The following is a 27861-nucleotide window of genomic DNA, read 5'->3' on the forward strand; positions in this document are numbered from 1 at the left end:
TAGTTTAACCTAATTAAATGAACTAATATGGAAAAATTCGAACTCTTCGTTCAAGAACACTTTTTAGTGCCCACAAAACTAAATTTTGAAAAAAAGCAGAAGAAGTCATAAAGGTGGAGTCGTGTGGTAAAGGTGGTTGAGAAAAGAAACTTCAAAGGGATTAGATTTTGTCTCATCTATTGGGATCACTTTCATAGGCACTGGAAAGTATAAAGGCAGACTCATGTGGTAAAAATAGTTGAGAACAAGAAACTTCAAATGGAATAGGATTTGTCTCATCTACTGGGATCATCTTCACCGACACTGGTAGCTACTAATGTTTTTCAAAGAAGTATTAAGAAGTCTGTATTGTAAAGAGACTTAAAAATATGTAGCTCCAGCTGAGAATATCCGTCACAATTACAAATGGTACACATTCTGTGCAAGCATTGAAGGGATTCAACAAAACATTTAAAGATATTAGAAGTTATATTCAAGTGTCGACATTTCATTAAATAGTCAAGTGTTAACATCATTTGGGACATTTATCAGAACATTTTCATTAAAAATGCTGAAGAACATCAGAAAACAGTGACATCGAGCACATTGTTTAAAACATTGCAGCAAGCTACACTGTTTAACTGTGGAATGGTTTCATGAAGTCACTAAAAATCAACAAACAAATTTAAAAAGCCGCATTAGAGTGTGGTGAATGCCATACATTAGGAGTTCTATTATGAAACAAGTACTTAAGATAGAAAATATTGATGAGGAATAAGCTCAAATCAAGAAGAAGTAGTAAATGATGTTGATCCAAATTTAAATGCATTACATTCGTGGAACAACGCTTTGGTTATGTCTACTGAATATATCGATATCTTTTTTTATTGTTTGACTTTTCCAATGAAATAATATAAACTTATTTTCCAGAAACGTGGCACTTATGTCCACACAATTTCTCAGTAGAAACAGAGTTGTTCAAACCCACGATTATCTGACACTGCTTGGCTTATCTGCTTCTACCGAGAGAACATTTATATAGAGTCTGGAAAGGTGCGTGAGTCCAAACACTAGAAAGCCAGCATACATTATAGAATCCCAAAGATATATTAAACATCATAACTGCACAAAAATCCAGTTAACATGCTAGTTAGATAATGTTTCTTCCAATGTTAGAAGTTAGAAAAACTGCTTTTGGTTTTAGTTACTCTTTGCCATGATAGGAGAGCCTGAATCACAGCAGTCCCTCCAGTACTTGAAGAAATGTATATTTTCTGTCACTTGCCATCTAGTCAATTAGAGAAGGAATTTAAATATTTTCAGCTATTTATTCCCTCCATGGACAGAGGTAACTATGGACGTGACTGGAAATGGAGAGTGATTAACTGGATGGTCCTCCTGATAATATGGTTCACTTGAGTTAATGTTCTGTAAGCGATCAAATTTATCACTCGAACCAAAGTACAAGTGTATGGTATATAGACTGACATCTAAAACATGTCTAAACGAAAAATGTACTGTAACAAAGAGCTGGAAATCAAAGTATTTGTTATAGGTTCAGATGATAAAAATAAGTAGACTAAGTGATATGGTAATGTTAAGTAAATAACTTTATGTCAAGATAAAGCAGTACCGTGTTGTTGTTGAAAACCACAGCATGATTTCTATGCTATGGCATCAGTGTTTCTAATGTGTTAGGCTTATTGTCCAAACCAGGGCGCAAGAAGAAATATTTCTTCGAACATTGTTTGTCACAGGAAAATCACGAAAGATCAATCATGGAATTGAAATGAACAACAAAGGTTTATCTCATGTTTTAACATTTTTACTTAATAAGGGTGGTATTGCAGTTTGTATAACACCATCAAAATTTGATGATGAACATGCGAACTTTGAATATCCCTTGTGGAAAACATATACATATACATGTAATTAAATACATTTGCATTCAGTTTGCTTGTTTGTATTTTAATAAATACAAAAATTACTCAGTAGGCAATCTGTGGTCTGACCGTGAGTATCGATACAGTATTTCTAGCATTAAAAGCCCTCAGATTTACTGTTGAGCCATCATGCCCCAAAGTATAATTTCATGTAAATATTAATGCGTTTATGAGATAATCTTTTCTGATACCTTAGTCGTGATCTTTAATCTTTCTGTTTAGACAGCACGACGATAAATTTTCAACTTTAAATAAGAAATTCTTTGTCAAATTTATAGCTTACCGTATTATAACTTTTGAACTGCTCTTTATTGATTTTTGGGAAGTTTGAAGAATCTCATAGTGCTTGCATGAACGAGTGATTTCTAGTGATTATATGAACAGAAGGGGAGAGTAATTTCTAGTGGTTACATGGACAGAAGGGGCAAGTGATTTCTAGTGGTTACATGGACAGAAGGGGCGAATAATTTCTAATAATTACATGGACAGAAAAGGACTTACTTGACTCTCCGTGTCTGACCAAAAACAGGTTTACTGTAGTACCTAACTTTTCTAAACAAGAAAAAATAAAATGTCAGCTTTACACTTCCTAGATAAATAATCAGCCAATCAAAAGAGTATATGTATAACCACTAAAAACATTAAGTATAGTATTCACATCAAGACAGCGAAAAAAGTAAACAAGTGACTCAATTTAAGATACCCCAAATGTTTTACAGAAATCATCTGTCTGTGTGAGTCCTTCGTCAGATGGTTCTATATGATGTTTCACCAAAGATGTGGTAAATCCCCAGACTAGAGTTTTTGGACACTATCATTACCCTTAGAGATTTAGGTGCAGGTCGTCATCCATTTAAATATTGAAAAATTGTATTTGTATGAAAACATTTGCCCAATCTCTTGTTATTATGCTTCATTTATTTAAAAGATGAGTGAATGTTAGCAACCTCTTGTTATTACGTTTCATTCATTTAACAGGTGAGCGAATGTTACCAACCTCTTGTTATTATGTTTCATTTATTAAACAGATGAGTGAATGTTACCAACCTCTTGTTATTAAGTTTCATTTATTTAAAAGATGAGCGAATGTTACCAACCTCTTGTTATTATGTTTCATTTATTAAACAGATGAGTGAATGTTACCAACCTCTTGTTATTATGTTTCATTTATTTAAATGATGTGTGAATGTTAGCAACCTCTTGTTTTCATGTTTCGTTAAACAGATGTGAGAATGTTACCAACCTCTTGTTACCATGTTTTCTTTATTTAACGGACACGTGAATGTTAACAACTTCTTGCTATTATGTTTCATTTCGTTAACAGATATGTGAATGTTAGCAACTTATTATTATTATGTTTCATTTATTTAACAGGTGTGTTAATTTTCCCACCATCTTTTTGTTATGTTTCATAAAACAGATGTGTCAATGTTACCGACTTTTCATTATTATGTAACAGATGTATGAATATTACCATACTCTTGTAATTATGTTTCATTTAACGAAGGTGTGAATATTACCAGCATCTTGTTGTTATGCTTGATTTATTTAACATATTTGTGAATGTTTCCAACCTCTTGTTATTACCTTTCATTTCGTTAAGAGATGTGTGAATGTTACCAACCAATTGTTTTTATATATCATTTATTAAACAGATGAGCGAATGTTACCAACCTCTTGCTATTATGTTTCATTTCTTTAACAGATCTGTGAATGTTATGTGTTAGGTTTTATGTTTGTGGGATCTTCAATAGTTCTGTGCACCTTCTAACAAACAACCATAACCTAATACCAAACTGTGTTATATAGGTGATACGAAGACATTACTTAAACACTCAGAAAAAAGGCTAAGTCATGACATGGTGGCATAATTTAGCTAAAGTTTTAAGAAGTCTTGTATAACGTTTGGTTTTAGTTTTCATTATTTGTGGTATATGAAATAAAGGGATTCTGATAGACATTTGAGCACTGTTGCAACGTGTTTCTTCTTGCACCTTATAAATAGAAGTTATGTGTTGTGACATTTCCATTTTGTAATTGTATATTGAAAGGAAATGCTAATTAACATTTAAACCATTTTTTGAGAAACGAAAATAGCATTATTTAATTATTTATGTGGGGAAATCGTTTTATCATTTTAGATTAAATTTGAAAACTGCCCGAGTGGTTTGTCAAAGACTTGATAATGATCTATTTTCTATTTCGTTTTAATCACAAACAACTGCGTTATACTGCCTCAGAATTTAGGCTTAAGCAATTTCTTTCGATAACAATCATAGAAGAAAGAAAATGTTTAATGAAATAAAAGTGGATCATATTTTCTCTACATTACATATCGTTATTAAATATTTTAAATCTTACCGGTTACTGTATTTTATAGTTTTATATATTCAGGTAGTTTATATTTTACAATGTTATATAAACCTGTTTTACTATCCAATAAATCCCTTCAACATATAATTTTATTAAAGCAAGTCGATAAATAACAGCTCTATTTCAACAAGAGTTTATGAATTTTTAATCTTTTAGGTAGCGTAATCTCTAGTTTCGAGTAATATTGGAAAACACGAAGCATACACATTGATTTCCTTTCTATGGGCTCGTGTTTTCATTTAGCGTACTTAATCGGTGTACTCAGTCACCCGCAAGGAGTTACTGTAAAGTAGAAGGATCCGAAATCAATGAATAGACCACAAAATCCATCATATTATGTCATTATCTTAAAATCAATACTCTATATTTTTGTGTTGTTAAATTTCGCGCAAAGCTACTCGAGGGTTATCTATGCTGGTCAACCATAATTTTGAGGTCATAGAAAGAGGAAAGGAAGATATTCAACATCACCAACCGCCCATGGAAGAGGAGATACTCTAATCGCATTATGGAATTTGCCCACCAGTTGTATACGCACCCACGACCCCAAGCACGGAGCGCAATTTTCTTTATGGCAGTAATAGGAATCAACATACTTTACACACACGTACGTGTCGAAACAAGTCTAAAACAACCAAGATCACTGATATCATTAAACAAGTCTAAAACAACTAGGATCACTGATATCATTAAACAAGTATGAAACAACTAGGATCACTTATATCATGAAACAAGTCTAAAACAACTAGGATCACTTATATCATTAAACAAGTCTAAAACAACTGGGATCACTTATATCATTAAACAAGTCTAAAACAACTAAGATCACTGATATCATTAAACAAGTCTAAAACAACTAGGATCATTGATATCATTAAACAAGTCTAAAACAACTGGGATCACTGATAGATATCATTAAACAAGTCTAAAACAACTAAGATCACTTATATCATTAAACAAGTCTAAAACAACTAAGATCACTTATATCATTAAACAAGTCTAAAACAACTAGGATCACTTATATCATTTAACAAGTCTAAAAGAACAAGGATCACTGATATCATGAAACAAGTCTAAAACAACTGGAATCACTTATATCATTAAACAAGTCCAAAACAACTAGGATCACTGATATCATTAAACAAGTATGAAACAACTAGGATCACTTATATCATGAAACAAGTCTAAAACAACTAGGATCACTTATATCATTAAACAAGTCTAAAACAACTGGGATCACTGATAGATATCATTAAACAAGTCTGAAACAACTAGGATCACTTATATCATTAAACAAGTCTAAAACAACTAGGATCACTTATATCATTAAACAAGTCTAAAACAACTAGGATCACTTATATCATTAAACAAGTCTAAAACAACTAGGATCACTGATATCATTAAACAAGTCTAAAACAACTGGAATCACTTATATCATTAAACAAGTCCAAAACAACTAGGATCACTTATATCATTAAACAAGTCTGAAACAACTAGGATCACTTATATCATTAAACAAGTCTAAAACAACTAGGGTCACTGATATCATTAAACAAGTCTAAAACAACTAAGATCATTGGTATATTTATCCTAAGCATTACGTGTAGTGCTTTTTGTTCAATTAACTCTTTTATATTTTGGTCTAATGGAGAAATCATAATCCATCCAAGATATGCAGTTACTCTATAGTTTCTATCACTGTTAAGCTTTAATGTTGGTGTTATCTAACAATTATCAAAATTGTTAGGCACTTTCCCTTAAATATAACACCCGTCAAAAAAGAAAGTACTCAACTGGAAATGATCACATACACGTTGTTTTTGGTATAGTAGCAGATTAAACAACTTGTGTAATGCTTTAATTCATATTACAAAAAGGCAGAGTCTGCTATTAGCTCTAATATAATTATATAACTGAGGAACTGCTGAAATGCTAATTATGCTTTTGACAACAAAGACAGTGCAAAAGGTTTATGGACTTTATTAAACAAAACCAGTACTCAAAAAAAATTGGTCAAGCGTTCTTTAATGGCTCCCTTGGTGGAGTGTAAATCCGAAGGTATATGATTTGAGTCCCGTTGCTGCATTAAATGTCATGTTCTGCACTTTAGCCAGGAGAAGAGAGACCGTCAGGTTCCAATATACATTTAGGATTACACAAGTGTTAGCATGTGTGATTTTACTAGATGCTTCCTTCTAGTCTGGTGGTCATCAATTATATTCAACACTTGACCACTTCCGATAGTATGGGGCTGAGCTTGTTGGGAAATACATATATATTCCCTAGATAAAGGTTTACTTACTTTCGCAATAAATTATCAAAGTGAGGTCCACGAATCAGGCTTCTGAGAGCTTTATATTGTCCGGGGCCTGCCTTTTAAGCTATCAGCTCAACATTTGAATGTGTCCACCTTTTATAAATATTCTCATTTTCCGAAGGTTGGTTACTATTAGCAACAACAAAAACTTGCATATCAACTAACTCTTCATTCTTTTAAATTCATTGTTTGTTTTTGATAAACGGTTACGTGATATAAGTGGGAACTAATTTAGTTATATTTAGTTACCGACAACATTAAAAAAAAAACATTTTCGTCACACAACGCCAGTCCTTGTTTGTTTTTGAATTTCGCGCAAAGCTACTCGAGGGCTATCTGCGCTAGCCGTCCCTAATTTAGCAGTGTAAGACTAGAGGGAAGGCAGCAAGTCATCACCACTCACCGCTAACTATTGGGCTACTCTTTCCCCAACGAATAGTGGGATTGACCATGACAACGCAACGTTATACTCGATACACAAGAAAAATATATATAACGATTACAAATTATTAAGTTGTTAGTTGGATACTTTTTCACTAACGATATTTTCGAAAGGCGTTCCACTCGTAAACCAAGGGTCGCGGGTTCGAATCCCAATCGCACCAAACATCCTTGCCCTTGGTAAAAGAGTTGTCCAAGAATTGGCGGTGGGTGATGATGACTGTTGCCTTCCCTCTAGTCTTACACTATTAAATTATGGACAGCTAGTGCAGGTGGTCCTCGTATAGCTTTCTGAGAAATACAAAGCAAACATCTTGTGTATTTGTTTACATGTTTTACAACGAAACTACACAATAGGGTGATCTGTCCACTTACAGAAATCGAACCGAATAGTTCTAAATATACATACTATGCTAAAAATACAGGATAATCTTTATGATATAGAAAAGTGGAGTTTATTGAAGCGAGAATCAAACCCGAACTTAAGCATTATAAGACTTCAAACTTACCACCGAGCCTTGGATGTGCAATCATAAAATACATGAAACCATAAATATGATAATAAATAGTTTTATTTAATGTTATAACAAGTAATATTTACGAAACGAAAAGTGGAAGGCATCACCTAAGAAAAACAAATCAGTTATTTACTGCTAAAGTCCAAAGTACTTGATACACAAAATAAAATTACACATATCATCATTTGTATAATTGAAGTAATGAATAGAAAACTATTAAGTAAATAATAAAAAAGCAGCAGAGAGATAAATTTTAGTGTACTGCAGATGACTTCCCATAACCCAAGTATAAAAACCAGCAAATACCAATGAAAAACAATTTCTCGACGATACGACGTAACCAGCCACATAGATTCTTTAATATCTGTCGTGAGTATTGGTGTATAGATATTACGTTAACACTAGAAACACTCGGTTTATATTTTAGTGAACGCTACTGATAAAGCTATAAAGCAAAATGTTTTTATTTCGTTAGACACTCAACGTTTCGCTTTATAGCTTTATATATATATATATATATATACAATATCTTTGCAGTTTTACGCTGTTTTCTGTAGTTTTATTATTTCTTTTAAAGAAGAGATCTATTGAGCATATAATCAATATATTACTATAAATAATTAGGTAAAGTGGACTATTTATTTGTTTTGAATTTCGCGCAAAGCTACACGAAGACTATCTGCGCTATCCGTCACTAATTTAGTAGTGTAAGATAAGAGGGAAGATAACTAGTTCACCCACCATCAACTCTTGGGCTACTCTTTTAACAAGGAATAAAATATTATAACGCTCCCACGGCTGCAAGGGCTAGCATGTTTGGTGTGATGGAGATTCGTACCTGCGACCCTCGGATTACAAGTCGAGTACCTTAACCACCTGGCCATGCCGGGCCCCTTTCTGTATTATCGAGCAAGTTGTATTGCGTGCAATAACTTAATTTAACTGCGTTGCATAAAAACAAACTTTTGTCAAAAAGCAAGACTTTCTTAATCTGAAACAATATAAATACATCTTGATAAAGAATTTATTTCCAAACTGGTATTAAGGTTCATCGTGGGACACCAGTTGGAACGTGGATATACTAATAATTAGATGTTGCCTAAGAAATTGCAAGAAATGAAATGCTTATAAAAATATTGTGCACGATAAAAATAAACGTTTCAATTATTTATTACGTCACAAAACATTGTTTGTTTTTCAAATTCGCGCAAAGCTACACGAAAGCTATCTGCGCTAGCCGTCCCTAATTTACCAGTGTAAAGCTAAAGAGAAGACAGCTAGTCACCACCGCCAATTCTTGAGCTACTCTTTTACCAACGAATAGTGGGATTGACCGTAACATTATAATGCCCCCACGGCTGAAAGGGCGAGCATTTTGGTGCGTCAAGTTCGAACCCGCGATCCTCGGATTAGAGTTGAGTGCCTTAACCGTCTAGCCATGTCGGTCCCACAAGAGATTGTTAGGAAATATTTCTTACAATGTTTAAACTCTTGTATATACAGAATGTAATCTATTACTGCATTGGTTCATATCGATATAAAGAGGGAAAAAGTATGGCTAGAACACGTCGTAAATAAGATCTGGTAATCAAAGCATGACGGTATTCTAGTGACTGTTTTATGCTTGTCTTTAAACTAGATTATAAAAATCGATACTTAATTTTAAAATTCTATAAATAATATTGGAAATTCATAAAATCTAATTGATAAATTTTTACATCTTTCTAAGAAACGTCTCTTACTTTATTAGTTACACTTTACTCTTATCAATATAGTTAATGTGTTTCTGATGAGAAGTTAGTAATAATTGATTTGTTTCCAATGCCTGCTATTGTGTGTTCTCAAAGCATTTATGCTATCATCCCCCATCTTAATGACGTTTTAGGTGCAATTCTAAGGACTTAAGAGTAACACTAAAGAAGAATTTATAACAACACTCTCATCACGTATTATATACCATATTTAGTTTCGACAAGACTTTTCGCCCAAAACAATGGCTCAACAGGAGGCAAGTTCGGATATAACAGACACAGTAGTTCTTGATATGACATTTATACAAGACGTGCTTTTGAAATGTTCCAGAAAATGTGCTGTTTTAGTGGGAAATAAAACTAAAATTAAGAGTAACAAGTGTCTTTATTTCTTGCTCTTGAAGTTCACATGTAATGCTGTGTGCTAGTCTACAGATTGTATAGTTTTTCTTGTGATTCGTGACATGTGCACACTCTACTGACGTCACGATAGTAGTTATGGGGCTAACCCTGAGTCCAAAGGATGCCGCGTCAGTGATAAGTCGCAAGGTAATAAGAAATGGAACAGAAGGAATAGGGAAGATGACGTCATAGTTCTTCGAAGTGGCACCAAGGGCGGATTGCTAGGCTTCCATGACGGTCTCATTATAGCTGTCTCAACATGTTTCAACATGTAATCCATGGCTAGATTTAATTATGATATAAAATCAATACAGTTGCCTTATAAATTCATATAATTTCAAAGAGACAAAAGTGAGCTTGTTAGCACGTCGAGGATATAACTACCAGCACCCAACTATCATTACTCTTTACTACTAAAGTATTATTCCAATTTTTTTCTTGAACTTCGTTAAATTTTATACCTCCACCATCCTTGAAGGCAACTCATTCCAAAAGACAACCACCCTGTTTGAAAAATAATACTGTCTAAGCTCCTTTGCTGCCAAAATTAGAATTCATGACCCCCTTGCCTTCTTGTTTTCACTATTAAACACAAAACATTCAATGTATCTATATCAACAATGCCATTAATAATCTTAAACACCTAAATCAAATCTCTGACCCTTCTCCTCTCCAAAGAAAACAAGTTTAAATATTTTAGTCTCTACTTATAGTACAATCCCATCATCCCAGGTGTCATAAGAGTGGCTTTTCTCTGACCTTTCTCCAACAACTCAACGTTCTTCTTGGAAAAGAGAGCCTCAAACTGCACATAGTACTCTAAATGAGGCTTTACAAGTGATCTATACAGTGACACAATAATATCTCCTGTCTTGTATTAACTATTTCTACAGATGCTACCAAAAATCTTTTTAGCCCTATTGCTAACTACAATAAGCTGTTTAGATGACTTAAGCGATTTTTTTCAATCATAACACCAATATGTTTATCTTCAATCCGGGGGTTAATGTATTCCAATTTAAATCCTAACAATAATTTGAATTGTGAAAACCTATATGCATCACCTTAAATTTTGGATAGTTAAACATCATCTGCTAGGTACTGGTCTAATAAATCAAATGATCTAAATATCACTGTAACTTCGCAGCATATATAATACAGTTAGCCACCACCAAAATCTTAATTTCAACATCAAAGTTCAAACTTTTGTCAGCCATTCCAGAATCAATATCATTAATATAAATCACAAACAACAGAGGACCCAGCACAGAACATTGCTTGTGACTGTGATCAAGTCAGATCTAGTTACATTTATTACTCTATGTTTTTATACTCTGCAGCCACTTTTCTATCCAATTTAATAATATTTTCTCCCATACCCACAGTTTTAATTTTTGTTCCAAGTTTTTGTGAGGCATCTTATCAAACATTTTCCGAAAATCAAGGTAAATCAAATACACTCATCAACTCTTGCAGCTACATCCTCTAAGAATGTCAGAAAATTTGTTAAACAAGACCTTCTCTTTTGGCTCTTCGACACTATACCAAACTACTTTATATGAATCTGCAATACATCTTTAATCACACTATCTAAAACCTTTTCAACTACTGATGTAAGACTAACTGGCCTATAAGTGCCTGTACAAAACTTATCAACTTTTTTAAATATTGGGCAAACATTAATCAACTTTTAATACTCTTCCAATACTCATTGATCTATGACAAAGTGGTTGGCAGTTTACAAGTAAAATATTTAAGTCCCTTAAAACTCTAAGATAAAAGTTGTGTGATCCAAGAAATTTATCAATTTTGAGGTTCCCAATTTTTCAGAACTTAAAATGATATTATTTACCTCAGCATTTTACACCTTTATTGCATGCTCGCATTGAGGCATAATACTTGTATCTTCTTTCATAAAACTGAATATAATGTATAAGTTAATAGGCTTACCGTCTTATAATCCTCCAAAAACAGATCTCCTCTACCATTTTTAATAGGCCTAATCTCCATCCTATAATTTTGCTTACCTATTGTATACCTAAACAATTCCTTATTGTTTGATTCAGCTCCCTCAACCAACTCTATTTCATATACTGTTTTGCCCTTTTAACTTACACTTTAACCAGCTCTCTTGATTTCCTATAGTCCTCCAAGTCATTGTTGTTTCCAATAAGTTTAAATGTCTTGAGTTAATTATGTTTATCCATAACATGATCTCTTAAACTTTTACAAAACCATACTGGCTTATTCCATTCCGTTACCCCTTTTATTTGTACAAATATGTATGTTAGGTATGCATATATTTTTGTAAATGCTTCTTACATCTGTTCAAGACCCTCTCCAAACTCTTTAGTCTAATCTATAAAAAAACAGATCATGTCTCATTCCATCAAAATTGTCTTTCCTGAAACTTGGAGCCAGTGAACTACATTTCTTCAGTTGTACCTGTATTAAAATCCTGAACCTAATTATGCAATGATCTCTTGTACTTAAGTGCTCACCAACCACAATTCTGTCTATCATATTCACATCAGATACGAATAAGAAACCAAATATAGTTTTCTCTCTTATAGGTTCCATCACCGGTTGGTGTATAAAAGTATCCTGAACAATTTCCAAAGTCTATCCTTCTCATTTTAACACTCGAAATGTATCCAATCAGTTCCCACGAAATTATAATATCCCATAATAACATCTTTTTACGTTACCACTCAAGTTTCATTATACAATTTATCATTGACCTCCCCATTCTGCAATCTCGACTATAAGACTTTTTTCTTTATATTCACTAAGACTAATCAAAGTTGACTCAACCTTAGTGCTACTTACTTTAATGTGCTCTAACTCAACAGGATGTAATTTACTTCTCACAGAAAAGACTAATCCTTCTCGTTTTCAGTATCTATCTGCAGTAAATAATTTGTAGTCTGATATTTAAAAAAAACGTCTCCAAATTTTTCAAATCCAACCAAGTTTCAGTGATACGCCTGATATCATAATACTCAGTTTTCACAACTGCCATGAGCTTAAAGATTTCATTCCTAATACTCATAACATTATAATAGTAAAACTTAATCATAGAATTTGAAAATGTTTTATGCCTATTGCACACGTTTTTATGTTAATTATATTTTCTATTTTACTAAAATCATAACCCTTACTGATCTAGCTATAGTTTAAATCTACTACTGTGGCAATGTTAATAGTCCACATTAACATGCTAGCCCCTGCCTTGTATAGTGTATGCCATCAGTTCCAAAATAATTAACTTTCCAATAAAAGTTATCCCACAAATTCAACTAACCTATTTGCTCATCCCCACATGCCGAACTAAGACTGACATACAATTCTAGCGACTTACTTAATATCACATCCCCACAATTTATCTTTGACAATATCCCTGACAAAATAAAGATATGACTCCTTTCCTTAAATGCTCTTATCAATATTTACTAGGCCCGGCATAGCCAGGTGGATAAGACACTCGACTCGTAATTTGCGGGTCGCGAGTTCGAATCCCCGTCACACCAAACATGCTCGCCCTTTCAGTCGTGAAGGCGTTATAAACTGATGCCCAATCCCACTATTAATTGGTAAAAGAGTAGCCCAAGAGTTGGCGGTGGGTAGTGATGACTGGCTTTCTTCCCTCTAGTCTTACACCGCAAAATTAGGGAAGGCTAGAGCAATTAGCCCTCGTGTAGTTTTGAAATTCAAACTAAACCAAACCAATATTTATCACTTACCAATAAGCTCCTTAGATCGGTCTTTCCTTACATCATTAGCCCCAATACATACCATAAAAACTGCTTTGCTACCAGAATCATTAACTATATTTTTCATTTAGTCCTGTTTTATATTATTATATGTAAAACATTTCACTAATTCATTAGTTCTTTATTTAATCATACTTTTCTTACAATTTATGATATTTTATATGTGAATCACTTAACATCAATTAGCATGCTGAAAAGAACGTTTATTTAATATGCAAACTTATGACAATTTTACTGTTTCAGTAGTTTGCCTTTACATTATTCATATAACTATTATTGTTATTGTTTTTGACAAAATATTTAAATTTGTTGTTTCTTACGATAAAGGACAATACAATACCTAACTGAGTTTAATTTAGCAAATTAGTTATAGCTTTAGTTTCTATATTTTACCATATTTTTACAATTATATTGTCCTAAAAAGGATGTAATTTTTTTTATTTTCATAGGAGATCAATTATAACATAGGTCAGCTCACACATATTGTCAATCATTTGAATGAATCGTTATTATAACAAATAATTTTTACATACTTTCATTATCCGAAATGATTCTTATTTAATCATTAAATTTAATTTATAGTTTAGAATATAGTTTCATTTTATAGATATATAACGACATATAACGCATATTACAATGTTTGGAAGTATATTGTTATACTAATGATTTTTCCAAAACTAAATATAATAAATTAACACTTAATGTTTAACTTTACTATTATAGAAAATATTTAAAACAGGAAGACTTACAATTTACTTGAAGTTCTATGTATTTAAAATTCATAAAACTTTGAGAAAATCCTCTGTCTGACTTTTAGACCGCTGTTTGCTAGGAAATACAAATGTGTTCACATACCTTCACAACAGGTGTGTGGGCTATTTTATCATATTACTGATGAACAACACTTGATGGTAAGATTAGAAAAACTTTAACTCTTTGTGTCATATAAGGCTAAAACAAGTAACGATTTTGTTTTTACATATCAAACATTATATTTCCGTATCTTCCGAAACTTCATTGTATGAACATTTAAACTTATTAGTTTTCAAAATATATCTTTCATAAATGAACGTGATCGTAAAAAGAGTTTTAATTACAATTCCTCGATTATTTCAAAGGCACTTTCCTCACAATGACTTTGAAACAATTTTTCAGTAATATAAATAACCTTTTCACTTAATATTATAAAGTTTGGTGTTCCGTGATTCTCTTTCATAAAACTGATGTTTTGTCATAGCCTAATAGAATATCATGTAAGTGAAGTTAACAAATATCTCATATACCTAACAAAATGTCAGATACACTATTATACTATGAGCATCACAGTTTATATATTTATAGAATTAGCTTTTATATAAATTGGATCCATAATCATTATAATTCATAATGAAAAAAACTGAATAACCAGTTTAAGTAAACTTTTATTAATATATACATTGAGTGAGTATACCGTATTTTACAAGTATCGAAGAAAGAACCCTATGAAACATACAATCTTAATCAAACTGATAATTATTGTAACGTGTTAAATCATGATGAATTTATATGACTATATTTGGAATATACATTGACAAGAGTGGAAAAATTTATTGTTCAATCCGTGTTTAATCAAAGAATTAAATTTATCGGGTTCTATCAACAAAACTTTCTGGGATACTGTAGAGAAAGATGAAATTATCTAAGACTGATCAAAAATAATGCGCATGTATCTTACCACTGAAGATTTTAAACACAAACCTGATTTCCAAAAGTTCTTGAAAGATATTTTAATTTATTGTTTCATACAAAAGAAAAAAACAGGAAAAGACATAACATTTCTTTTATGTTTTATAAATCCAATATATCTACTGTCTTTCATTACAGAATGTATTTTACAACGAAAATAAACTGTATGTTTACTATATTCTGACAATGAAAAACAGAATTTTGTGTCACTCAACTTAGGAGCCAGTAAAACAGCCTTATCTATACTTACCCTTTGCTTAATGACACAGAGAGTTAATTGTACAATCATTAAGTTCTCAGTATTTGATAGAACATTAGAAAATTACTAATTATTCTATTAAAGTTACGACTTTTTGTTTTTGATCTAAAACTCACATAATTGTCGTTTAAATATACCTTTACACCTATATAATTAATCAAGATCTATACATAGTCTAAGTTATTTCAAGGTACAACTGTTTAGAAAAAACAAACTTTTAGTTTTTATATTTTAATCGTCAATGAAATTGTTAAAATATTTACGAAAATTAAATAAAGCTCACTGTAGTAACATAAATAAGTTATCACACCATACCCCATAAATTACTGTTACCTAAGTTCTTATATTAAAGAATAACTGGTGATTAGCAAAGATAAAATAATGTTATTCATTTTAAAAGTAGCTTTGTTATAATTAATAAAACATACTTTCTGTCTGTGGAAAGAAAAACTGACCTGGTTCCAATACCTGAGCTTCACACGTTGGATTGAAATAAACCAAAGTATCAGTCTAAACACTATATCAGTTAATAATTTTACATCATTTATTAAGGTATTTAACTTCGGTCTTAATATATCTAGCCAACCCAAGAATTCGTGTAGTTCTAAAAAGTTTCATTCGGGGTCGCTGACAGACTTACTATTATGCATCTCGACGTTCTCATAATTTAAGAAAGTCGTCGTGCGTTTATCATAAGTCTTTGTACGTGTGTACAAGAGGTAATTCTGATTATCTCAGTGTTTGACAACATATTTATCCGGACAATCTTTGTTCTTAAAATATTCAAAAATAAGATACATCCACATCATTTTTTTCAGTCATAGATAATTTCGTCTTTCTTTACAGTATCTCAGAAAGTTTTATTGACAGAATCTGATAAATTGAATTCTTTGATTAAACATAGGTTGAACAATAAATTTCTTCACTCTTGTCAATGCAGATCCCAAATACAGTCATTAGCATTCGTCACAAGTTAACATGTTACAAGAATGATTTGTTTGAGTAAGATTATCTGTTTCATACGGTTCTTTCTTCAGCACTTATAAAATTAGGTAAAGTTACTCAATGCATATATGAATAAGAACTTATTTAAGCTAGTTAATAAGTTTGTCTTCAAACTAACCTATAGTATTTAATTAAGTGTCAAAATAAGAAATCTGTGAATATAAATTCTATCATTCTGAATTGAATAAAATAATGATATCTTTATCAGATGCTACATAAACACCACGGTAATCTAATTGATACTAAACAAAATCTAGGGTATATTATTAATACATACAGCATGAATCTTGTTACGTTCTGTACAGCGACACCAAAGTTTGAGATCCACTGTTCAAATTCTTCCCATTCTTTTGAAGAAAAAGTGATATCCTCCTTGGTTGTATATAGTTTTCTTTTTCCATGTCTTTGAACTCTCAACTATAAATATTCAATTATTCTCGTAAGATGATAGAGTAATTTAACTGTCGTTTGATTTTGATTTTGCGCAAAGCTAAAAAAAACTATCTGCGCTAGCCGTCCCTAATTTAGCGGTGTAAGAATAGAGGGAAGGCAGCTAATTATCACCACTCATTGCCAACTCTTGGGCTACTCTTTTACCAAAGAATAGTGACACTGACCGTAATATTATGGCGCCCCCATGACTGAAAGGGCGATCCTGAGATAATGAGTCGAGCACCCTAACCATCTGGCCATGATGGGTCCTTAAGCTGTCGTTTCCAATAAAATAGGTGTGAGATGATTCAGATACTTCTTCAGATTGTATGACAGTAGAAGAACCTAAATGTCATTTTGTTTTCTATAATGTTTCTTCTTCACTGAAGGATTTGTTCTTTTCCACCTTTTGATTAACATCAACACTATTTCATTCCTTTATTTATTATTATAATGAATATGGCTGTAAATAAATATTACTATGTCAAAAATTGTTTAGAATTAAACACAAAGCTACACTAGGGGCTCTGTGTGCTCTGCTCACCATGCGTGTAAAACTCGGTTTCTAGCATTGTAAGTCTATAGACATACCACTAGTGGAAGCATGTCAACGAAGTATAAATTAGAATTATATGATAGTAAATATATGTATGTGATTATATATATATTCTTATAGCATGTGACATCTGGCTGTTTGCTGTGTTCACCAAGGGGATTTAAATCCCTGATTTTAGCATTGCATTGTAAATCCAAAAATGTGCCACTGTCCCACCGGTGGAGAGAAATATATTCTTCAATAAACTTACATTTAAAGGTTGGCTTACAATTTTTTTTCTTGTAGTGGAATTGAATCAGGCGTATTATTAATGGTGGAAGGGAATTTATATTTAAAATGTTATCCAAATATGAGTGAAAGTTAGATTGTTTGTTGAAGGCAGATATCAAAAATTAGGATAACTCTGAACTTGTAACCAAGCTCACCAACACCATTCAGAAACAGCTAACTTTGTCACAATTCAAGTACATACATTGTATTTTATAATGAAATCATGAATATCATACATTTCACATGTTGATTATTTATTGAATTTAATTTCAATGACATATAAAACCTCTACTTAAAGTATGGTGGACATTAAAATGCCTGTAGAAAATATATGATTATGTATGGTTTCAACGACTCATTTCCAATATTAAATATATTGTGTATATATATAACGACAATGTATTATCACAGATTTGGCCAACTCAGAACTGAGCTTTGTCATATGCCTACCAACGACTTCGACCCGCAGTCTCGAACATTCCATACACTACTAGGTATATGATACAACAATATATATATATTAGTGTGACTTAGTAAATCAGAAAGTTAAATGATACAAGATTAAGTTAAAGAGCCAATGAAGTTAGTGAGAGAATTAGTCAAATAGACTGCACATTTGTGAGATTAACAATCAAAAATCAAATGCAAAAAATTATTTGTTTTTAGTGAACATCTCATGAATGCTGGAAATACAGGTATTTTCATTGATAACTAAGTCTAGAAAGAAATAATTCAATGAAATGTATTCTATGATGTAATGCTGTGACGACATCTCATTTTAAATCTAAATTTGATTTTTTGGATGTTGAACATTGGTGAATGTCAAGTAAGTGTACGTTGTTGTAAGACTGTCTGGAAATTCCAGAAAAGGCTGCAGGTTCAATAGTTTTCTGCAGAAACTAGCAGTTACACCTGCCCAGAGAGCAGGTATTACCGCTAGTATGTCATAATAGTTGTCTTGTTGGCTTATGGAAACGAAGCAGCAGATGTGTTAAAATTCTATAGAACATTGTCTGCTTAAAGTAGCATAATCGTTTTAAAAATTGTATTATAATAATAACATCCTCAGCTCAGAGAAACACTGTAAAAGTACATAAATGAAATAACATAGTTTGTCAATAACAATAAAAACGATAGTTTTATAGATAGAATAAAGACAAACTAGTGTAAGTCCAAGCATTTATGTAAAATAGTGCACGATATTTAAATAAGCGTCCTTTAAAGAACATATTGTAAAAATCATGCTTAAACATAGGAGCTAAATCTAGAATTGCCCTATAAAACACTATCAGCCTTTGTAAAACATGTGTAATATATACATACAAATGAAAATTATAACTATAAGTTGAAACCTGTATGCAATCTTTCAGAACACTTTATGCTTTTGTAAAACATATGTAATACAAATAAATGTATCAATGAAAACAAAAACATGAGTTTTTAAACCTATATGCAACCCTATAGGACTGTCAGTCTGTGTAAATTGTGTTTAATGCTTTACTTATAAAATGAAACAGAATTAAATCTAGACATTAATGGCATTAGTAGTAACATTCGCCTATAAGAGCAAATACATTGGTATCAAGCTATGACATAGCCCCTCCCTAAGATAGCTGCGCATTCTGATTCTACGTGTAACTATTATGTCACGCTTAGCAATGCTCTTTTTATCTTCGGCCTGTTATAGCAATGCGCTCTCTGGTGACACTTCATTGAACTATGGTGTTATTCTTTATTCCTCCCTTACCTCTGGTGACACTTAGTGGAAATATAGCATTATCATCATTTCTGGCGATATCATTGTTTCCCCATTGCCTGATTCCGATAAACATTGTTTATTAACCCTTGAAACTTAAACTAGTTTTCAATATTTTTTTTCAAGTTTGTAAATAAACATGAAAATAGTTTTGTTTAAAAGTGGAAAGGAAAACCAAATTTGATGTGGATGAGTTTTTCACATGAGAAATGATTCGAACAAAGAAGTACAAAAATCAATAGAAAAGACCTGGTATGCTATAGACGTCCATAGTTTGAGGAATTAATTTTGTTAAAGTTTACCTATACATTCATAAGGTATATTATGATATGTAAACGAAACAGTGACATAATATACCAAGAACACGTTAACACTTAGGGTAACAATCTTCAAAGCAAGTCATAGTTATACAAACGTAACAGTAACAAATATTCCCAGAAAAGGACGACAGTTATTTTAACAGTCGTTCAGGTAATCATCACTTATGAACATATAACAGTAACAGAATAAACCTAGTAAAGGATGAAACCTAGGATAACGGCCGTCTCAAACGTCAGTTATGAAAGTATAAAGTTAACAAAATATACTAAGCAAAGGATGACACTTAGGATAAACACCTTAAGTGTGAACAAAATGTGTGGCCAAGAAATGATTAAACGTGCGACTTCAAGAAATGAAATCAAAATTTGCAGCCAAACTGGTGGCTACGCTTGTGGTATTGATAAGGTTTTTACAGCAAATGTTTCTTCATTAGTTAGCCAGATTGTGTTTTTTGTTAACAGTAGATAAGACACACCAACAAACCACAACAAGAAAGGAAGTAACACTAGATAGTAATAAACATTAGCCTTAGGATCGCGACCGTATTATTTGTAACAAACTTCTATTTATCAGATACAAGCTAATTCTTGTCATCGCTCCCAAGTACTCGGTACAGCCGTATCAAGCACTATTATTTGTTCTGATTGCTTAAGCTAATATCACATGACTCTAAACGCTTTTTAAGTAGGAGAATTTCGTGACATTTAAAATTTGAGCTCAAAGCTTAGCAATAAATAGTGAAAAATAACCGTTCAACCATGTGATTGATACTTTTGAAAATTTGAGGTAGAAACTGATAATCTATTTTGCTTGGCCTAACCAATACATATGTATCTGCACGTTCTTTTACCCTACAGTTTTAATGCCCTAAATCAATCGCTTTGAATCTGAATGACAAAAGACTAATACAGTTGAAGCTGTATTAAAGATTCCAGACTGATAACTTTGGTCAAATTTAATTGGTTTTTGTTGAATAACTTTCAGAAGTGGTTTATATTTAGACTAGATTTCATACCTAACTGTACATTGTAAAGATATATTTATGTACCAAATTAAAAAAAAAGTTAAGTATGTTTTCCTATCAAATAAAGTTTCCGTACTTTTGGAGCAAAGAAGAAAAAAACAAAAGAGGATAAAACTATATCAAAATTAATGAGTTTATATCTCGTGTATTTTATAACGGATTATCTTTAAATTCGGTATGTGAAATAAGATTCCAGTAGATCACATCCATTGAAGATATGTGACAGTTTGGATCATCACAGTTTGAGTTACAGAAAGCAGAAAATTACTAAACTATCATTCCTGTTAGTAACACACAGTGTATTCTGCAAGATGTTTCGTCCACATGACACACTACAGTGTATTTTGAAGTAACGAAATATGTCAAACGAAGGTTGACACTTAGGTAACAGCTGTTCATGGAAACATCAGTTGTAAAAGCGTAAGTGACAAAATAAACTTGACAACAGCTCATTTTATGAGTTTTGTCCATTTTATATAGACAAAATATTTCATTTTATTCTTTCTCGGTCTTACAAAGTTATCAGTGAACAAACCTATCAAGACTTTTCACTATTGTAGTTTGTTCGCCTTACTTTACTTAAGCAACAATCAGGATTCTTGTGATGTACGAGAAATGTTTTGAACATTTTAAAGCAGCAGTTTAGAAGTCAGAAAGTTCCATAAACACAGAAATCTTTGAAATACATTTCTCTTTTCCAGTTTGTTTATTCTTTTGCAGATCTTAATCAAAGTTTTCACACACGGCTTCTAAAGTCACCTACTATTCAGTTATAATTAGTTCCATAACGGTCTAGCAGAAGTAATCATACAAGTATATATATATGTAGTCGTTATACATATAGTTGTGAAAGTGAGTAATGGGCTTCCTTCGCTCTTGATTTTTTCTTCCTGTTTTACTTTTTCGTAATCCGTCTCCGTCTCGAAAAATTATAGAAGCCAGTAAAAAGTAGGAGCGAACTTTTCTTCTATAAAAACACAGCTACGCACTTGAATTGTATACAATCTGATTTGGTGCGTGTCTTTCCTGTAAACCCTACTTGAAAACAAGCAGTTCCTGAACTATGACATTATATAAAAATAAAATGAGGAAAATCAAAGTAGTTTACGATGTCTTATCATGATGGTTTAGTGACAGCTACATAGAGTTAAAGAGAAACCAGCCGCCGAAATGTTTCTTCATCCTTCACTGTTCTTGAACAATAAGCAGACTTTAAGTCTACTGATGCGACAATATTATATAGATCACACACGTACGTATACGTTGTACATCATGTTCTGTGATCTGATAAAACCTCTTCGGCCTTCGTAAGTGTCTTTTTTTTTTCTCACCAATGACGACATATTTAAACTTAGCGCTGTGAACTGACTACATTAAGTCAAAATGTTTTTTTCCAGTGATATATATATACATTTTGGGTAATGATTTTAGAAGGCCATTATTAAAGGATTGTTCAGTGACGCTGTAGTGTAATAAATATTCACTATAGTGTTTACGAACATAAAAGTTTTGAAAATGTCCGTGTTTAAATTCGAATAATAGTTTCTAACATTGAGATTGTGTACGTGTTCACACAGATGTATTAAAGAAACAAGATGAATTTCTACATGGTCCCGAAAGTGTTGTGTTTCAATATAAATAAAACCTAAAATTACGAATAACAATGATTTTTTCGCCTTGCTTTAGAAGTTTGTATGTTATGTACCTTACCAAGTGTATAATTATTCTCGTGATTCGTGGCATGCGCACGTTTTACTGACGTCACGACATTAAGACTTCCAGCGTTAAGTGTCGCTTATATGACGTCATTTTAGTGTCTTCTGAGTGGCTGGCAGACAACACGCTACCGCACAGTTGGTGCGACTTGTTAGAAATATTGTCTCCTCCAGGCGGTCTTTGACCATCTTTCGGGGAAATAAACCCAACATATAATAATACTCAACTGCGCACGTTTTACTGACGTAACGTTGCAACTATAAGCGTCCCTTATGTGACATCATTTTAGTGTATACTGACTGACTGGCATACAACACACTATTACTTAGTGACCTCTCAAGAAGGCTTTTGGGCTCCTGTCGGGTAAATTATCAAGTTGCATGAGCAACAAATGATCTTGGTGAGATACATTATTGGTAAAGTGTAATTTTTATCAATATTATTTATATGAGTGTCTTATAAATTATATGTTTGACGTTGTGTGCTTAAGAACATTTTTGTTAATAAAGACTTGATAATGTTTAAATAGGTATCTGATATTGTGTTTATCAGAACTTAAATATTTTTCTATGATCTGTTTTCCTTTCGTCTTCGTGATGTGTTAAATGGCTGTCGATATTGTTTATTTTCTTTTTCGATTTTGCCAGAGTTTTCATTTTCTATTTATAATATTTTGCATAGACATTTACGGACGTAAAATCTATGAAACCTTATATTTATACCAGACTGGTTTAACAATATTACTTGATGACTGATTGATATTACACGTTCTCAAAAGCCGTAGGTTCTACTTTTGCTATTGATAAGGTTTTAGGTGACGTTTCCATGTTGTATGTTATTAAAAATGATTTATTTTTACGAGAGAATCATTTAGCTTTTGTTTTGATTGTGTTGTTTTTTTGCGGTTCTATCATTTCAGAATGATTTTGCTTTTGCTGTACAATATTATTCTAGCTATTTGTTGAACTGTTTATTTCATTAGCTTTATTTGAATGGAATCAAACCGTTTTTCATATTTACAGCATTTGTTTATATAAACTCTAATTTTCTACACTCACTTTTACCAGTAATATTACAGACAAATCTGTTTCAGAAACTCCTACTGAATAAACTGTGAAAAACGTTCAGATGTGAAATTGAAAAGATTTATTTGGTAAGAAAAAGTAGAGCACTTGTTAGTAAATGAAATAATTCTGTGAATATTCGAAAAATATGTCACACAAATAAAGCAGTTCTCAACTCATTAATTCTTCTCTCTTCTTCCTCGCGTATCTCTCTTTATATCTGTCGTACATCTATGTAACCAATCTTACACATCTTATGACTGTTATTTACATTATTATCAACCACAGTACATCAAACGTTATTTACCTTATTACCGACCACTGTACATCACTTATTATTTACCTTATTATTTATCTTATTATCAAACATTGTACATCACTGGTTATTTACCTGATTATAAACCACTGTACATCACTTGTTATTTACCTTATTATCGGCTAATGTACATCACTGGTTATTTACCTGATTATAAACCACTGAACATCACTTGTTATTTACCTTACTATTGGCCACTGTATATGACTGGTTATTTACCTTATTATCGACTAATGTACATCACTGGTTATTTACCTTATTATCGACTAATGTACATCACTGGTTATTTACCTTATTATCAATCACTTTACATCACGTTGTTTACCTTCTCAACGACTGCTGTTCGTAACAAGATATACATCTCGTTAATGAGAACTGTTCTCTTCATGATCGTTACCTTCCTAACGACCACAAGTTACCTTCGTATTTGTTTATCACAAGATAATTACTTTCGTAAAGACTCCTGTTCACCCTAAGTTTATTATTTTCCTGATGATCCTTATTTATAACAAAATCTTTAAATCTTTACCTTTGTAACTGAACTCATTACTAAATATTTTCTCTTGTTTAAGAGCTTTAAGACAATAATATTGCTGTTACTTTATTCTAAGTTTGTTTATACTAAAATATAAGTTTATTTTCTGGCTTTATAAAACATACTCTAAAGTCTATTATCATTATGGAGTATGTTTGACAAAAGTTATTGACTTACGAAACTCTCCCAACTATCGAGAACAAAACTGTCATAATTGTAATCAAGAATTTTTTTGCTATCATAAAACTTTGAGCAAAAAATATAATAAATTTAATATTTTATGGATTCATGAATATATGTATTCATATGAAGACCTTTATCTCAGTTATTATTCGATGTGGATCAGGTGTTGTCTAGTTCTTAACATATTCATACTTTGAATTATATAAAAGTGTAGTCCTAGAGATCACAGTGGGTGGCTTTTTCTTGTTGACTCCTTTCCTGTCTATCAGTCGAAAATTAGAGCCAGACATGCGCAAAGAACCCTTTTTGGCTTTGCGCGAAGTTTTGGAACAAACATATGTGCAATAATTCCGAGTAAAGTTTATAATTGATCAGATATATTACATTAAGTACAACGGCACTACAACGACATCTGTCACACGAACTTCATGAGTAGTCTGCCAATATCATGCTAATAAAGCATTTCATCCTTCTATTAATGCTTAGCCGGTATCATCTTTGCTTTACTGCATCCTATAACCTTAAGCATAAACGCGATTTTCACACTTCTTATTGGCACAAAAGCAAGTGGTTATTAACTTATTTATATACAATGTCATGCGTGGAAATGCTGTTTATAACAGAGAATTATTCGATTTCCTGAGCCAGAAATAGTTATTTCCAGCTTGTTTTCAGCCACTAGGTATTAGAATACAATATATACGACGACATACCTTGTCTCAATTACTTTAGTAATCACTTTTCTTCTACGATTAAAAAACAAAGCAGTTTTACCATTGGTTATCATAGTAGTGTTTATATTCTATCACATATAAGATTCAATCTCTTTCTCAGGCAGAGTTCACACTCAGCATTGATTACCTGTACAAAGTATAGTAGAATTTATGTTTTAACTACGGCAGAGTTAATTTTCTACGTTGAGTACAGAACTTTTCCTAACTTGAACAGAGTTCATATTTTGTGATAACGAGAAACGTACTTGAAGTAAAAATGTATCTCAGGATGGCTGGTATGGATATTAACACTTTTACCAAAATGAAGCAGAGAACGTTAGTATTCCTAGGATAATATTGTATAACTTCAATTGTGAAAAACTCAAGTGTGATCAGTGAAGAGCTAGCTAGCTCCCCTTTAACTGAATAGTACTTATATCAACTCGAAATTAATTCCTTTACCATGAGCTCTGGATAGGATGTCAAGGAAGTTTCAGATCATATAGAATACTCAGTATTAATTGTAAGTTTGTAAGACTTATACATATATAAATCATTATTTGTAATAACTGTTATTATAAATTGTATTATTGTTTGTACATTAAATTATATTTCTATTAAGAAAGAAAACTGTGTGTATCAATCTTCTTGACAAATATCATAAATTTGAGACATATCGACATTTAATTAACTTCTAAATCTAAATTAGAATTTAACACAGTCTTAGGTTATTTAAAATCGTAGTACGTAACAAAGGTTAAATTAATTTTTTTTTCCATTGCTACTGAATGTCAGCGATCTTACGGAAATTACATATTATAATCAGTATTATGGGCGCTACTCAACAAATTAAACTATTACAAGTCATAAAAATATATTGCACAAAATTACAAAACACAAGAATGGCATGGAGATATTTATGTCATACCAGAAGGTTCAAGTGACGCTCTTGTTCTTTAAAGAACTGATTTACTGTCATATTAGAAGGTTCAAGTAACGCTCTTGTTCTTAAAAGAACTGATTTACTGTCAGATCAGAAGGTTCAGGTGACACTCTTGTTCTTTAAAGAACTGTTTCACCGTCAGACCAGAAGGTTCAGGTGACGCTCTTGTTCTTAAAAGAACTGATTTACTGTCAGATCAGAAGGTTCAGGTGACACTCTTGTTCTTTAAAGAACTGTTTCACCATCAGACCAGAAGGTTCAAGTGCCACTCTTGTTTTTTAAAGAACTGATTTACTGTCAAACCAGAAGGTTCAAGTGACGCTCTTGTTCTTTAAAGAACTGTTTCACCTTCAGACCAGAAGGTTCAGGTAACACTTTTTTCTTTAAGAAACTGTTTCACTGTCAGATCATAAGATTTAGATGACAAGTATTTTAAGTAAGTGTTTTACCATTAAAACAAACGATTCGTGTGACATTCTTGAATTTTTAGGTAACAGTTTTATTATCAGGTTCATGGAACATGCGTTCTTAAAGTAACAGCTTCACCATGAGGCTCAGGTAACATACATTCATTGAGAAGCAGTTTCACATTCAGGTAGGAAAATACAAATAACGTGTCATTTGAAGACGAATTTCACCATCACATCAGAGGATATAAGTGACACGTAGTTTTTAAGTGACAATTTCACCATCACGTTAGAAGATACAAGAGATACGTGTTTTTCTATGTAAGGATTTCACCAGTAGTCAGTTTTACTCATTGTAGTTCGTTACTTCTTATACAATATTGTATTAATACAGATTTAAGTATTCTCCTTTTATTCTTTTCGCAATCAATTAAACCCTATACATATTTTAGCACAGTTTAGACAGAGACATACCGTTAGCCTGAGTACGTAACAATAATGAAGTAACGTATAAAGTAATATTCAATGGTGTTATTTGAATATCTTTTTGACGTGGTGAAGTTGAAATAATGGAACAACTGATAAACCGTTTTCATTTTTCGCCACCAGACAATCACATACCCTGCCTTTCATGAAACTGTCAACTAAAGAAACTTGGTACAGAATTGTTAAGTTAGACTAAGTAACGTGTGATGTTTTTGTTCATTTTTCGCCATAAGAGAATCACATACACTGCCTTTCATGAAACTATCAACTAAAGGAAGTCGGTACAGGATCGTTAAGTCAGACAAAGTAACTAGTGATGTTTTTTTACAGACTTTCAAAAACAGTACGTTTTATTAAGGTAGTCTAAATATTTCTCTGTCCAATCTGTTTCTTATGCAATGGACTTTAATCGCACCTACTTATGTTTAGAATCAATTAAACTTTATTTAATTACACTTTCTTATGTTTAACAGAGATTGAACTACATTTCACATTGCCTTCTTACGTGGAGCAAGAACTGATCTGACTTTAACAGGATTTTTTTATGATTAGCAGGAATTAAATTGTTCGTAACACTTCTTTAAATTGTGGGAATATTTTACTGGCAAAGAAATCAATTTGAAAGTCAAACTTAAATGATTTACAACCATGAG

At 32.0% G+C, this 27861-nt stretch overlaps 1 protein-coding gene across 4 annotated transcripts in view; it reads left to right on the top strand.

Moving 5' to 3' along the window:
• Positions 1–27861, top strand: part of LOC143230494 (uncharacterized) — a 198273-nt gene that overhangs the window by 49608 nt on the left and 120804 nt on the right. For 2 of the 4 annotated variants that reach the window (XM_076464169.1, XM_076464172.1), the window contains exon 1: positions 22827–22961. The exons of 1 other annotated variant lie outside the window; for it this stretch is intronic. The gene's annotated coding sequence lies outside the window, so the exon portion shown is untranslated. Of the gene's footprint in view, positions 1–22826; positions 22978–27861 lie in introns of those variants that run through there. One more of the 4 variants, XM_076464170.1, reaches the window with a different exon arrangement.

The sequence above is a fragment of the Tachypleus tridentatus genome, chromosome 10, assembly GCF_004210375.1.
Source record: "Tachypleus tridentatus isolate NWPU-2018 chromosome 10, ASM421037v1, whole genome shotgun sequence".
NCBI lineage: Eukaryota > Metazoa > Arthropoda > Merostomata > Xiphosura > Limulidae > Tachypleus > Tachypleus tridentatus.